The 15,829-nt window shown below is 44.4% G+C and overlaps 2 long non-coding RNA genes across 2 annotated transcripts in view; both read right to left on the bottom strand.

Annotated features, from left to right (window-relative positions):
* The window catches only part of LOC308580249, a 214,555-nt gene that overhangs the window by 79,411 nt on the left and 119,315 nt on the right, over positions 1–15,829 (bottom strand). The gene's annotated exons all lie outside the window — the stretch shown is intronic.
* Positions 1–15,829, bottom strand: part of LOC308580279 — a 139,333-nt gene that overhangs the window by 25,210 nt on the left and 98,294 nt on the right. The window lies entirely within an intron of this gene.

Genomic DNA, 15,829 nt, shown 5'->3' with positions numbered 1-15,829 from the left:
AAGATGTGTCTTCCACTAGTTTTCGCATTTAAAAAGCTATTTTGAAATTCTGGCTATTGTTTTTGTCTTAATGATTTCCCATGGCTTATTCTTGCGCGATGGGCTCCCAAGCCAAATTTAGCCCACAGATACAACTAGTTGGACCCAGTTCAGAAGTAATCCCAGTGCTATGAGTCACATGACTCAGGTGGTGGATTGGGAGTGGTGGCAGATTGTGGCCCCCTACCCCCTCATTCACTACTCACAGGGCCACCCAGAAATGATTGGCTTGCTGGCCCTGCTTGCCCCTGCTTGCCCCTATGCCATGTGCTCCTTCCTGCTACCACCACCTCTCCCCTCTCTCACCCTCTGTCCCTGAGCTGGGCCTGGGGGTCGGTGGGTTACTAAACCCAGAGGCTGCCTCAGCCTCTCCTGACTGGTAGTGGAGCAGCTGTAAGTGATTGCCCAGCTGAAGGCAACAAGGTAATCCCCACATTTGGAGCCAGGGCAGGCTCAGGCCCCTGACTCAGCCCAGCCGGTGTTTGTTGCAGGGGAACCTGTGCAGACTGGGGCTCTTCAGAATCAGGCCCCAGACTAGGTTCAGCTGCTGCCTGAGGCAAAGGATCCAGTGCGGACTGAGACTCCTCTGGTTCCAGTCCGAGCCTGAGTCCCAGGCCATCACAGTCCCTCTAGCTCATCCATCCACCTGAAGCCAAACCATCCACTGCCAACGAAATGGAGATGAGCTTCCTGGCTTGTGGGGATTTGAACCCCAGTCTCCTAGGTCCTAGGGCAACACTCTAACCACTACACCAGGGATGTGATCCAAAGAAGTTGCCAACTTCTGGAATGAAACAACAACAGCAACAATGGGAAGAAGAAGAGGAGGAGGGATTCAAAGGGTGCAGCAATTACTATTTCATAATAGCTATCATTCCTCTCAAGCTGTGCCAGTAAGCTTCTTTCCTTGAATTTTATTTGGCTTCATAGAATCATAGAATCATAGAGTTGGAAGAGACCACAAGGGCCATCGAGTCCAACCCCCTGCCAAGCAGGAAACACCATCAGAGCACTCCTGACATATGGTTGTCAAGCCTCTGCTTAAAGACCTCCAAAGTAGGAGACTCCACCACACTCCTTGGCAGCAAATTCCACTGTCGAACAGCTCTTACTGTCAGGAAGTTCTTCCTAATGTTTAGGTGGAATCTTCTTTCTTGTAGTTTGGATCCATTGCTCCGTGTCCACTTCTCTGGAGCAGCAGAAAACAACCTTTCTCCCTCCTCTATGTGACATCCTTTTATATATTTGAACATGGCTATCATATCACCCCTTAACCTCCTCTTCTCCAGGCTAAACATGCCCAGCTCCCTTAGCCGTTCCTCATAAGGCATCGTTTCCAGGCCTTTGACCATTTTGGTTGCCCTCCTCTGGACACGTTCCAGTTTGTCAGTGTCCTTCTTAAATTGTGGTGCCCAGAACTTCCCTTGCCCAATAACATCTCCCCCTTTATTCAGATTAACGTTACCAATCTGTATATCTATTTCTTTTCCACATTCCCCTTTCAAAGCCTCATTGTAGCAACAACAACAGCATCACCACCAGTAACCTAGCAAAAGCTTAAATATGCATTCAGTGTCCTATCCAGAAGCTTTGTTGATGTAATTGAATGTTAGCCCTAGAGTGGAAGGAAGATCTGCTGTCAAGGAAAGCAGCATCAAATGTAAATTAATTCCCTATCCTTTCCCTCCCACTGCCCTCCTCTCTGCCATTTCCTCCCCAGACAGCCTCACAGTGGGGCAAATCCCCATCCCTCCTGATTTCTTGCCCAGAACATTCTGATACACCGGATACATTGGGAATTCTCTTCCCCTAATTAAAACAATGTTTTTAAGTGTTCCTTTTGGGTTTCAAAGAGAGCGTGGCTGGGGGTTTGCAAAAGACAGCCAGCTGCTGACAAATAGCTCCACAATTTAATTTTACACAAGCTCTGCCTCCTTCTAATAGGAAATGAATCTTTTTTCCATCTTCTTCTTCTTTGACCCTGGTCTGACCTGTATAATTGAGCAGAAACATACACCACACCTTGCTCAGCAGTTCCCCATATGGCACAGCAAGCAAAGTTGCTTGTGCCAAGTGACGATCCAATTATAGCTTGAGAAGGTTGCTCCATTATTGCATCTGATGCTGTAATTAAATTTGCTAACTGCGCCGAGTTGCCAACTCTGCCACTTTTTGGAATACGGGGCATCTGTTAGTGGGAATGATACAGGGCTTGCCGAGATGCATTGGAGTGCCCTGGATTTTATGTCTATCACACAATTGGGGTTTTAAATTTTGCTCCTCTGGGGAAATTACATTTATAAACTGTGTGTGCGCGTTTCACTTTGTAGGGTGTGTGGGTGTGTTTAGATCTTCAGGTGGAACCCTGCTCTAAATCCCATCCAACTACAGTGGTACCTCGGTTTAAGAACAGCCCTATTTAAGAACTATTCAGGTTATGAACTCTGCAAAACTCGAACTAGTGTCCCGGTTTGTGAACTTTACCTCGGTCTAAGAACAGAATCTGAACGGTGGAAGGGCACCGGCAGCAGGAGGCCTCATTAGGGAAAGCGCACCTGGGTTTAAGTGTTGGGATGTGTCCAAGGGAACGGGGGCAATTCGCAGGCCCCCAGCTGGCTCCAGCCCACTGGCCAGCATTTGGCAAACTCCAGTCCTTAGGCGCTGTGGGTAAAAGCCTCAGCGCCTAGGGCTTGCCGATCGAAAGGTCAGCAGTTCGAATCCCTGCGGCGGGGTGCGCTCCCGTCGTTCGGTCCCAGCGCCTGCCAACCTAGCAGTTCGAAAGCACCCCCGGGTGCAAGTAGATAAATAGGGACCGCTTACAAGCGGGAAGGTAAACGGCGTTTCCGTGTGCGGCTCTGGTTCGCCAGAGCAGCGATGTCACGCTGGCCACGTGACCCGGAAGTGTCTTCGGACAGCGCTGGCCCCCGGCCTCTTGAGTGAGATGGGCGCACAACCCTAGAGTCTGGCAAGACTGGCCCGTACGGGCAGGGGTACCTTTACCTTTAGTCCTTAGAACAGCATCAAAAACAATGGCACACAGCTTCAGAAGCCTTCAGAAGCTTGAGCGTGCCTTAATCAGCAGAGTGGATAACACGCAACAGAAGTGGCGGACAGAGGCATAAGTAAAGCCTATTTACAAGCAGTTTATTCAGCATAGTTTAGGACAAAGAAAACATGTCTGCTCTTTCTCATGTCCAAGAGCAGGAAGCAAAAGCAAAAGCTATACACAACAGAAGTTCCCAGCAGGCTGTGCTGGAAGTAAACAGACATGTGACATACAATAACTTCACATGACTGTTCTCAAGGTGGAACGGAACATCAATATCCTAACAAAATCCTGGTTTGTGAACTTTACCTCAGTCTAAGAATGGAATCTGAATGGTGGAAGGGCACCGACAGCAGGAGGCCTCATTAGGGAAAGCGCACCTGGGTTTAAGAACAGTTTCGGTTTAAGAACAGACTTCCGGAATGGATTAAGTTCGTAAACAGAGGTACCACTGTAGTAAGGAATTATTTGAGGACACAGATCGTGCATTTTGAGTCTTGGCACCTCAGTTACGTTATGGAACAGTCTCTCAAAATGTCAATATCAGCCTGATATTTCAAATATTTAGAAAGAGAACAAAAGCTTTGTTGACTCCCATTGTTTTGCACAGCTCATTGGTTAGAACTAGACTTCTGCTCTCTTTTTTTTATTCTACAGTCTTCCACCTTTATCCGTTGTTCATGCAATATAAAGTCAATTTCAGCCTGAATTTAAAATACAAATGTGAGAATTTGCATAGCAGCTTTAGAATCACTTGTGATTGTATCTCCAGAATACCAACCCTTAACAGCAGGGGTATGCAACCTTTTTCATCCATGGGCCGGTCCACCGTCCCTCAGAGCATGTGGTGGGCCGGATTATTTTTGGGGGGTGGGGGAGGGAATGAACGAATTCCTACGCCCCACAAATAACCCAGAGATGCATTTAAAATAAAAGCACACATTCTACTCATGTAAAAACACCAATCAGACCCCACAAATAACCCAGAGATGCATTTTAAATGAAAGAACAAATTCTACTCATGTAAAAACATGCTGATTCCCAGAGCGTCCGTGGGCCGGATTGAGAAGGCGATTGGGCCGCATCCAGCCTGCGGGCCTTAGGTTGCCTACCCCTGCTTAACAGGGATTGCATTTTCTTGTTTTAATGATAGAGCAGCAAAACTTCACAAGGTGCTGTCCATGGTAAATTCAGGCAAATAGGAGACAATGGACCTAAAAGAAATGTCAAAGCAACAGAGAACAATAACCAAGTGGGAACTTACCACAGCATACATTTAACCATTTTGTGAGCTTGTTGTCACTCTCGTCTTGCCAAAGGAGGACAATTTGTTTGAAAATATATGTTCTTATCCCCCCCCACCCGAAGTTAACAGGCTAAACAGAGACATCGAACATTTAGTTGGGAGGGGGTGTAGCAATAATTCAGCAATTTTGTGATGAGATATTTACTGACTTTACTGGAGCAAAATTCACGCCATCATGTGAATAGTTCTAGGCAGAGAACTACCCTGGGTCAATGAAATGCAAAGTGGGGCAATTCTGGAAGTTAAGTGCTTTGCTGAATCAGAGCTTCACAGAAGCAATATCTTTATCCTACATCTGTGATTACTGCCCTCTTATCAATCAATACCTTCTCAAAGACATAGCAGGAGCACTGAATGAGCACTGGGGAGTGTAACATATTTTACCTAATGCAGAGGGGATAGATCATTGAAGGAACATTTCAAAGCCAAAGGTAATAAGCTTTTCTTCAGCATCCATCCTCCTGCCTGATTTATTTTCCAGGGGCTCATAGAAAAATCTTTGCAATTGATTATTTGACTCCTGCTAGTGCCACATCTGCTTTATTCCCTCTCTCCTTTTAATCTCCTTGGCAGCACTTTCCTGGGAGATACAATGTGGAGGAATGTGGGATTTCGGAAAAACAAACGACAATATTTTCTGGAGAGTATCTGTTGCTCCGAAAGCAGCCAGCTCTCTTCTGGTACCTTAAAAATTAACAGATTTATTGTGGCGTAAACATTTGTGGCCTGCATCTCTGGTATCTGAAGATGTGGTCAAGGAAAACGTATTCCACAGTAAATCTGTTAATCTTAAAAAGTGCAAAAGGACTCCTCAAATATCTTTCCTATGCCAAATGCTTGCATCCTGACAAATGTTCCTTTTTCCAGTACAACAAACCTCGGCACACAAGCTATTGCTATGTTGTTGGAAATTATTGATTTGGGTCAACTAAAAGATTGCTTTAGATTGTTGCCTTGTTCAGACTGATAATAAGAAGGGGATCCATGTCTAAAGAGGGTGTTTCCAGCAGAAAAAATAAATGGTGCCCCCCCTTTAGGATTTTTCATGAAGTTGAAAGTGTTTGCTGAGTATAATGCATAAATTCTGTGGGTTGCATTCAAATAGTTTTTACTCAAAGTAGACACGTCAAAATTAATAGGCCTAAGTTAGTCATGGTCATTAAGCTCAATGGATCTATGGGTCTAAAAAGTTAAATAGCAAACCCACAGGATTTCATACAAACAGACAGTGCTTTTTTTCTTTAAAAAATGTTTAAGGGTACTCTCATTTTCCTACTCCTGTTGAAATACTGTCCCTCAATGAGGACAAACTTAGATTCACAAAATGTTTAGGGGTATGCATACCCCCAGAAAAAAGCACTGCAAACAGATAAATGAAAGTAAGGGTCAACAGCAATAAAATCACACATTGTTGTTGTTTAGTCATTTAGTTGTGTCCAACTCTTCGTGACCCCATGGACCAGGAGTCCTTCCAGTGAGCACTCAAGGCTGATTTCCTAAAGAACGGATAGATTTGATCTTCTTCCAGTCCATGGGACTCTCGTGTTCTAAGAGTCACCTAGCTGTAAGCTTAGGGCCATAGCTCAATGGTAGAAGATAGACTTTGCAAAATGCCCCATGTTTAATCCCTGATATCTCTAGGTAGGGTTTCCTGCCAGAAACACAGGAGAGCCACTGTGACTGAGAATTGAAGACACTGAGCTGGAGTATCAATGGTCTGTAGCATCCTGATTTCACCTGTTGATACTGGGTTTCCTGTAATGCACTTCCTGTCAGGTTGTGACTTACCATTGCTGAGAGTATGAGTGGTCTTGTCACAAGGTATGTAGGACAAGTCACACTGTGGTGCTGTGCGAGTAGTGCTGTGGTCTAAACCAGTGTTTCCCAACCACTGTTCCGCGGCACAATAGTGTGCTGCGAGATGTTGCCTGGTGTGCCGCGAGATGTTGCCTGGAGGGAGGCGGGCGAGTCGGGCGGCGAGAGGCGGGGCTATGGCGGCGAGGAGAGGCCGCCCAGTGCGGGGCTCTCGCCGTCTGCCTGCCTGGCTGCCTGCGAGCTCGGCGGGCAGCGCCTCCGTCCGCAGCGCCCGCCTCGCGGCTCTCATTCCCTGCCCCTGCCAAAGCTCACCCAGCCAAGCCGCGCTCTCCTTCCTGCCTCGCTTTGCTGCCTCCTCCCCCCCCCACCCCCAAAGCTTGGAGGTTCCCCGGCAAGGGGGAGGGAAAAAATTGAAACTTACACTTTCGTGCGTCCCTCCCGGCGTGATGCTGCGCACTGACGTCACGGGGCTGTAATGGTGGTGTGCCTCGAGATTTTTTTCATCAAACAAGTGTGCCTTTGCCCAAAAAAGGTTGGGAAACACTGGTCTAAACCACTGAGCCTCTTGGGCTTGCCGATCTGAAGGTCAGTGGTTTGAATCCCTGCGATGAGTGAGCTCCTGTTGCTCTGTGCCAGCTCCTGCCAACCTAGCAGTTTGAAAGCATGCCAGTGCAAGTAGATAAATAGGTACTGCTGCAGCGGGAAGGTAAACAACGTTTCCATGTACTCTAGTTTCCATCACGGTGTCCCATTGCACCAGAAGCGGTTTAGTCATGCTGGCCACATGACCCAGAAAGCTGTCTGTGGACAAACGCCAGCTCCCTCAGCCTGAAAAGTGAGATGAGTGCTGCACCCCATAGTCGCCTTTGACTGGACTTAACCGTCCAAGGGTTGTTTAACTTTTTAAAAGTAGGACAAGTCCCACTGTGTAGTCTTTTGTCATTTCAAGCTGTAAATGCCAACATTTGCCTATCACCTTCTTACAGGAAGAAGCCCCACTGTAAGGGACGTTCTTACTGACCCAAAACATCACTGTGAAGGACAGCAATGAATGTTTCTCTTTTGTAGTTTTATTAACATTTTTTATGAGGTGTAAAATAGCCCTACAGTCTTGAAGCCAACAAAGTGGCAAGAAATGCTACTTGCTCCATTAAGAAATGAAAGAAAGGCATAAACCACCTGCCCTATTCATATAATGGCTGAACGCCTCTTTTGACTGGGAAGACCCTGACATTCCTGTACCGATTACTTTTATTGATTTTCCATGATTTTTAACAAATTGTCACCAAATCAACACAAATTCTATACAAATTTAAATGCTTACTTCCCACCCGCCCAGATGTCCCTTCCATTTTCCTCCCTGCTTTGCTGCTCCTGATAAAATAGCTTTTCCAACTATCATTTCAAAATACATTCATTTCTTCTCCCTACACAGCCCCTGTTCAGTTACCAATTTCTGCTATGGCTTTTATGCATTGTTATAACCTGTCCTCAAAATAGTCGAGTAGAGTAAATCCTCTTTTATCTATCTATAATAGTCATTCATCAATTTTTAGACATTTCCTTCTGATACTTCTTGAGAAACACTTTGCCTGGGGAAAACAGATCTTGCTTCCTCCCAGACAACATGCACACATTCCTCCCTAACATGGCCTTGAACGTTGCTGCCTGACATCTGGCCCCAGTAATAAACAACTCAGCTTCATTGGTGCTTCGTGCAGAGGGTGAAAATGAAACCCCTGGAATTTATTTATTTTTTGTATAAATATATAATATACATTTCTCCAACTTTCACACAGCCAGTCTCCCAGTGTCACCCACCACTCACATTTCACCAAATTCAATGCTCAATTTTACATACAACCAGCTCAGTAATAAATCATTAATAAATAAACATAATCCATATCTCGTCTTCTCTGTCTGAAAGTCTCAGAAAGCGTCAAGATGGTATACATTTTGGCCCATCCTGTCCCTTTCACTGTTCTTATTCCCAGCTTCAAGCTTCAAGGGGACAGGCAGGTGTAATCTCAACAAAATCCATATCTCCTCTCCTTCTTTCCCCCCTAAACTAATAAATCTTCCTTCAGCCCATCCTGCCGATCCTCAGTTCCATTACATCCAACTCCAAGGTTTATTTGCTTCTGAGTGCTTAACAGACAATCAATTCAGTTGTTACCAATCTTTTCTTCTTTACTATTTTTATTTCACAATATGAATTTCCAGGGGGTGGTCAAAATCCCTCAAAAGTCCCTCAAGGTTGTTACTCCCCGTCTTCTTTCAGGCAAAGTCCTTAGTTATGAAACAAATCCAACGCAAAGAGGTATCTTTAAAGTCCGCTCTTCCCAAAAACTTTACATTCCATTGCTTTAGGGAAGCGCAGCGCTATACTTCTCTATAGGCTTTTCCTTCCACTTTGCCAAGTTTATGCCTGATTCTCATGACCGTTTTTGATGCGGGAGGAGATCCCACCAGCTAACATTTCTCTGCAATTTTGGTGTGGTTCAGTGGTTTGACATTTGATGCTGGATAAGATTTTAGCTTAATGTGTCTTGATCTCATCACGCAAGGATGAAGAGCTACATCAAATATTCTCCTTTTACAAAGTGTAGTGGGTCCCCCACCCCATGAAACTCTTTCGGTGGAGTGAAGATTTTGCCCATCCCTGTCCTACCCCAAAGCCCAGGTTTTAAGAATCTGTACTTTTAGAAATCCTATTCAGAACCATGATTTTCCTTGGCTACTGCTTCTTCCCTAGATGTCAGGTGAGTGATGCCAGCCGCTTAAGAATCATGCTACATGATCAGAGTTTCAGCACTGCTTAAAATCTGGGGAGGAGCCTGTACGTATTTTGGCCTCAGATCCTTTTTGCCTGAAAAGGTGCCTTGTAGCAACCTTTTGATGCCACAAATCAAATGAAATGGCCTGAATGTTCAGCGACAGGCAACATTTTGCAATGATCAATATAGCAGTGGTCTTTTCCAGCTCCATAATTTGATATGTTTAGAAGTGTGAAATGTAACTTAATCCTACTTAATCAGGGTCACTGTGTCTGCACTGTTAAGAAAACAACTATAATTCAGAGAATTTCAAATATAATTTCAACAGGATGTTTGGATGGGTGTAGCCAGGATTTATGTTGGGGGGCGGGGAGCAGGACACCCACCTGTCTTCATCCTCTGTCTGGCTCTATCTAGCAGATTCGGAATGAAATGTCTCAGCAACAGTTGTTTGTTCGAGTAAATAAAAATAAAATACTCTAAGCTGCTCCTCTCTGCCAGGCACTTTGCTGATCTTAAAGAAAGTTTGGTCCAGTTAAAGATGCTGATCTCCCTCTCAACTCATTTATAGCCATTCATTGAAACGAGAGATGAAACTCTCATGAACATACATATACTAGAAGAGAGTTTAATCCAGAATGTGTACATAGGTCATAGTGAATGTCTGAGATCTGGTGAGGTGCAAACCAATGAACATTGACTGTCTTCTAAAAGGGGCTGTCACCAATTTCCACTCCGACCCATACTCATCGCAAGCAGCCATTCTCCATTCCTCTGCAGTTCATCTTCCATCAAAAACTGCTTCATCTCACTTTATTTATCTCACTGTCCATGGAAACGCCATTTACCTTCCTGCTGCAGTGGTACCTATTTATCTACTTGCACTGGTATGCTTTCAAACTGCTAGGTTTGGCAGGAGCTGTGACAGAGCAACAGGAGCTCACTCCGTCATGGGGATTCGAACCGCCGACCTTCTACCAGTAATTGGCAAGCCCAGGAGGCTCAGTGGTTTAGACCACAGTGCCGCCAGCGTTTCCATGTGCTCTGGTTTCCATCACGGGGTTCCGTTGCACCAGAAGCGGTTTCCTCATGCTGGCCACATGACCTGGAAAGTTATCTGTGGATGAACGCCTACTCCCTCGGCCTGAAAGCGAGATGAGCGCCGCAACCCCATAGTCAACTTTGACTGGACTTAACCATCCAGGAGTCCTTTAAAAGTAAAGGGACCCCTGACAATTAGGTCCAGTCATAACCGACTCTGGGGTTGCGGCGCTCATCTAACTTTATTGGCTGAGGGAGCCGGCGTACAGCTTCCGGGTCATGTGGCCAGCATGACTAAGCTGCTTCTGGCGAACCAGAGCAGTGCACGGAAACGCTGCTTACCTTCCCGCTGGAGCGGTACCTATTTATCTACTTGCACTTTGACGTGCTTTCGAACTGCTAGGTTGGCAGGAGCAGGGACCGAGCGACGGGAGCTCACCCCGTCACAGGGATTCGAGCCACTGACCTTCTGATCAGCAAGTCCTAGGCTCTGTGGTTTAACCCACAGCATCACCCGTGTCCCTAGGGGTCCTTTACCTTTATGCAATTAATTGTGTGTCAAGACCCCAAGGCCTCCCCTTTATGTTGAATAACAACATGTGGACACCGTACTGATCCCTCCCCCAACTACTGCTCACACACAAGCACACAATAAAAACTCAGAGGCTTGTCTGAGTGCAGCAGAGGATCGGTGGGTCGCTCTGTAGCAGAAGCCACTCCAACAACGCAGGAGGAGATCTGCGGAAGCTGGAACAAGAAGGAGATCCCCTTGCAGTGCTGTAGTTTAAAAGGGGGTAAGCCGCGCTCCCCTGGCTGACTGGATTAGCCGTCCGGGGGCCATGACACGGGGCTTCACCAACCCCCACTGTGTGTGGAGGCCACGTGATTTGACCACAACACCATCCCACTCGGAAGTGGAATGGCTTTGTGTAATTGCCTATGTTATTCCACACCATTCGTGCAAAGGAAACAGAATTCAAATGGGAAGGGGAAAATAATCAATTGTTTGTGGACTGACAACAACAACAACAGCAGTATATTTTAATTCCATTCTCAAAATTTATTTCTGTTCTGGACATGGGATGAATAAGCAAACATCAGCAATTTCTGTTGTTTCCATTTCTGTCAGATTTCTCTAACTGGTGATTATGGAGAAGTGAGAAATTTATATGTATTTTCAAGTGTTCGTGAAATTAATCTAGAAACGTCATCATTCACACATCAATGTCATTGTTCACAAAATTTTGAACAGATTATGAACATTCAACAGTGAAAGTTTGTTTTTTTTAAAAAAGGACTAGCATATGAGAATGTTGAAAGTCCCATTGCAAATGTTCAGAAATGCAGGAACAGACTCCTGAGTGCCAACAGTCCATATTTCATATTCACAACCTAACTGAGTGATTGTAGATTTATAGCTGACAACACCTTAAGGCTTGAGAGGAAGGGGGAGCAAAAGTGTAAAAGACGCCAAGAGAATTCAGTAACTAGAGAGGAAGTGCCTTTGGACATATCTATCCTTGAAATTATTTACTGAATTAGAAATTGTATCCCTGTGAACATGACAGAAATTGTTGCTTCTAAAGGAGGTACATTTTCAAGCCTTCTCTGATATTCTACAATATTCAGAACGGTACTGATTCCATTAAACACCAGAAACCAAACAGCTCCTGTCCCTAAACCAGTTCCCAAATGTAAATATGAATTAGCTGTAAGTAGATAGAAGGAACAGGTTGAAGTAGTTGAGGGAAAACCCTGGTTAACAGCATGAGCCTAGGCATGTCAGCTCACTCCTAACATATATACAGTGGTACCTTGGTTCTCAAACTTAATCCATTCCAAAAGTCCATCCCAAAAGAAGAAGAAGAAGAAGAAGAGGAAGAAGAAGAAGAAGAAGAAGAAGAAGAAGAAGAAGAAGAAGAAGAAGAAGAAGAGTTATTATTATTTATTTATGTATACCCCACCCATCTAGTTGGGTTTCCCCAGCCACTTTGGGCAGCTTCCAGCAAAATATTAAAATAAAATAAATCATCAAATATTAAAAGCTTCCCTAAACAGGGCTGCCTTCAGATGTCTTCTAAAAGTCAGATAGTTGTTTATTTCTTTGACATCTGGTGGGAGGGTGTTCCACAGGGTGGGCGCCACTACCGAGAAGGCCCTCGGTAGTTCCAAAGCATTCCAAAACCAAGGCGCTATTTCCCATAAAAAGTAATGCAAAATGGATGAATCCATTTCAGACTTTTAAAAACAACCCCTAAAACAGCAATTTAACATGAATTTTACTATCTAGCGAAACCATTGATCCATAAAATAAAAGCAATAATCAATGTACTGTACGATAAAATAAAGAAGACTATTGTAGATGATAAAAATTAAAATTATTGTTTTTTCTTACCTACACTGATGATAGTCATTGTTTGGATGGGGGGGCTTTTATCCATTTCCGCAATCACACAATCAATCAATCAATCAGTAGCTGAAGTGGGTTCCACGCAGTCACAAAAACAAATTAACCGAAAAAGCCTCCAAAACAAAGATGCAAAATAAATAGCAAAAACATAAGCGTGAAACATAATCCATTCCGGAAGTCCGTTTGACTTCTGAAATGTTTGAAAACCAAGGCGAAGCTTCTGATTGGTGCAGGTGCCCTGGAAACAATAGCCAACAACTGCATTGGACATTTGGCTTCTGAAAAAGGTTCGAAAACTGGAATACTTACTTCCAGGTTTTTGGTGTTTGGGAACCAAGGTACCACTGTATTTAAAAGCAAGTCTTCTCTGATGATGGGGCTTTCTCCTTATTAAGTGAGTTTTGGATTACACCCTCAGAGTACTACTAAACAAGGTTTGCAGGCCACTGATTCTCCAAAGATAACATACACATTAACATAGAAATTCTATACAGATCTACTCAGAAGTAAATTCCCCTGAGTTCAATGAGGCTTGCTCCCAAGAACGTAGGTGTAGGGTTGCAGCTTAAATGCTACATATCATGAGGGCTAGAATCTTGTGTTTAAAATGATAGCTTTCTTGATTTCAACAAGAGTGCATCCTGCCGGAATGTTCATGATAAAAGCAGGGAGGGGGCTATATTCTGGCAAACATGAAAATAAATCAAACTCTCTAGCTGTAACCCAGCTTGCACTGCATACTAAGTAATTAAAGGTGTGGGCTTTTGGGGAGGTTATGTTATCATTTCCCTAATGACTATAAAACCAGTTTTCTCAGGCTCTTTACATAGCTATAACCTCTTTATGATCTTTACTGCGCTATCTGCCAGCTTTATATGCTTTCTTAACCTGTTCTTCAATACCCTTTTCATAATACACAGGGGGCTTTTCCTACCCGTTTCAGTGATGTTCTAATCAAAAGCCATCAAATATATATGGCCAATTCATTTGCAGAAAATCAAACATATAAAATAGGGATGTGGCAAATTTCCAGTTACAACACCTTGGATATACTGCAGGCCTATGCTTTTAGATTACAGTTGAGTTTACAGCAGGGGGAAGAAAAAACCAACCTATCATGATCATTTATGGAGGTCTCTAGAGAGTTCTGGGACGCGGGTAGCACTGTGGGTTAAACCACAGAGCCTAGGACTTGACGATCAGAAGGTCAGCGGTTCAAATCCCAGTGATGGGGTGAGCTCCCATTGCTTGGTCCCTGCTCCTGCCAACCTAGCAGTTCGAAAGCACGTCAAAGTGCAAGTAGATAAATAGGTACTGCTCCGGTGGGAAGATAAACGGTGTTTCCGTGCACTGCTCTGGTTCGCCAGAAGCGGCTTAGTCATGCTGGCCACATGACTCGGAAGCTGTCTGCGGACAAATGCCGGCTCCCTCGGCCTATAGAGTGAGATGAGCGCAAAACCCCAGAGTCGTCCGCGACTAGACCTAATGGTCAGGGGTACCTTTACCTTTACTAGAGAGTTCTAAAAAAATATGTCTGGAACATAGGAAGCTGCCTTATACCGAAACAGAATGATGCTCCATCTAGTTCAGTATTGTCTACACGGACTGGCAACAAATTGAAAAGGGCGTCTTTCCCCGTCCTATAAGAAGATGCCAGAAACCGACAGAGAAGGCACTATATATGCAATGTTCACAAGAATTAGTGGTTTATTTTGGTTCATATCTGGTCTTCGTCTTGAGCTATGCCCTCTGCCGTCCTTGACGGACGACATAACAGATGTCAAGGAAATAAACAACTATCTGACTTTTAGAACACATCTGAAGGCAGCCCTGTTTAGGGACGTTTTTAATGTTTGGTGTTTTATCGTGTTTTTAATATTCTGCTGGGAGCCGCCCAGATTGGCTGGGGAAACCCAGCCAGATGGGCGGGGTATAAATAATAAATTATTATTAATTATTATAACCGGGTACCATACGAAGATGGGGACATGGGTGGCACTGTGGGTTAAACTACAGAGCCTCGGACTTGCCGATCAGAAAGTCAGCGGTTCGAATCCCTGCAACATCAAACTACAAGTAGATAAAAAGGTACCACTCCGGCGGGAAGGTAAATGGCATTTCCGTGCACTGCTCTGGTTCTCCAGAAGTGGCTTAGTCATGCTGGCCACATGACCCGGAAGCTGTACGCTGGCTCCCTCAGCCAATAAAGCGAGATGAGCGCCGCAACCCCAGAGTCAGCCACGACTGGACCTAATGGTCAGGGGTCCCTTTACCTTTACCATATGAAGACAGACTCTGAATATGTGGGAAACCGTGGGTGGAAGACATCTTGCACTATTTACTATATTGCCTACTATACATTAAACCCAGGAGGCAATTTCTCACCTTAACGTCCGTATTGGAAAGATGTCTCTCTCCGGCAGAGAAGATCCTATGGCTTCTTAGTGATGCAAACACTTCAATGACTCATAAAGTCACCCTTTTTGCTTTGGTGGACAAAAAGTTCAGGAACCAGACCCTGGACAATATAGCAGTGAAATGTAAGGGAGACGTGGAGATCTAAATAGAGACCACTATTTGTGGCACAATACCCCTTTCTCTTGTATTTATTTTTGATTCAGATTTGTCATGGCCAATGGCTAGTACAATAAAGTTATTTGGATTGGGTTGGTCTTCATCTTGGAAAATTGTCTGAGGGCCAATAAATCTGTCATAGCAAAAGGGCAACCAAGACTCAGATTGTCTCCTTGTCCCCTGAGCTTTCCTTCATTACTCCCCTTTCTGGCTCTTTATATATACATGATGTATGGCTGATTCACTCCAAGGTGTGCAAAATTGGCCTTTGTTTTGGAGCCATTATAACACACCACGAATAGGTGCTGTTTAAATACATTATGAAAAGAATCTTGGCCTTGGTTTGCCTTAATCTACTCAGATTAAGAGAGCCTTGAAGATGCTCTCAACAAACATGCCATCATCTTGCCAAGTGCTCACTCTAATGCTGTTAAAATATCCATCTATCACGGCCAATGGGACCTTGGAGACATGAGTGTTGCTTTTGACTGGCATCTGATTTTGATAGAAGATGTTCCGGACGGGGAAGGGGGACCTCCCCGCCAGGAATTCTACATTATCAAACACGTCCTTCTTCTACGTTGTTGTTTTTTTTTATTTTTGGCAGAATGGCTGTCACATACAAATAAGCAATGATTTCCCTCAACTGCTGTTCTCTAAAGAAACAAGCTAGCAGTTGGGAACAGATTGGCCAGCCCTGACTTTTCCTCACAGAATTGTTAATGAGCTACCTGGAGAAATATCCTGCACAACAAAGTAGTTTTGAAGTCAGAACTCACTTTGGAGCCTCAGAAACCATATTGCATTTTGGGTTCTTTAAA

This window comes from Podarcis bocagei (genome assembly GCF_964188305.1).
Source record: "Podarcis bocagei genome assembly, chromosome: 2".
NCBI lineage: Eukaryota > Metazoa > Chordata > Lepidosauria > Squamata > Lacertidae > Podarcis > Podarcis bocagei.
The sequence above is the reverse complement of the archived record's forward strand: the minus strand, read 5'-3'. Positions and strand labels throughout refer to the sequence as shown.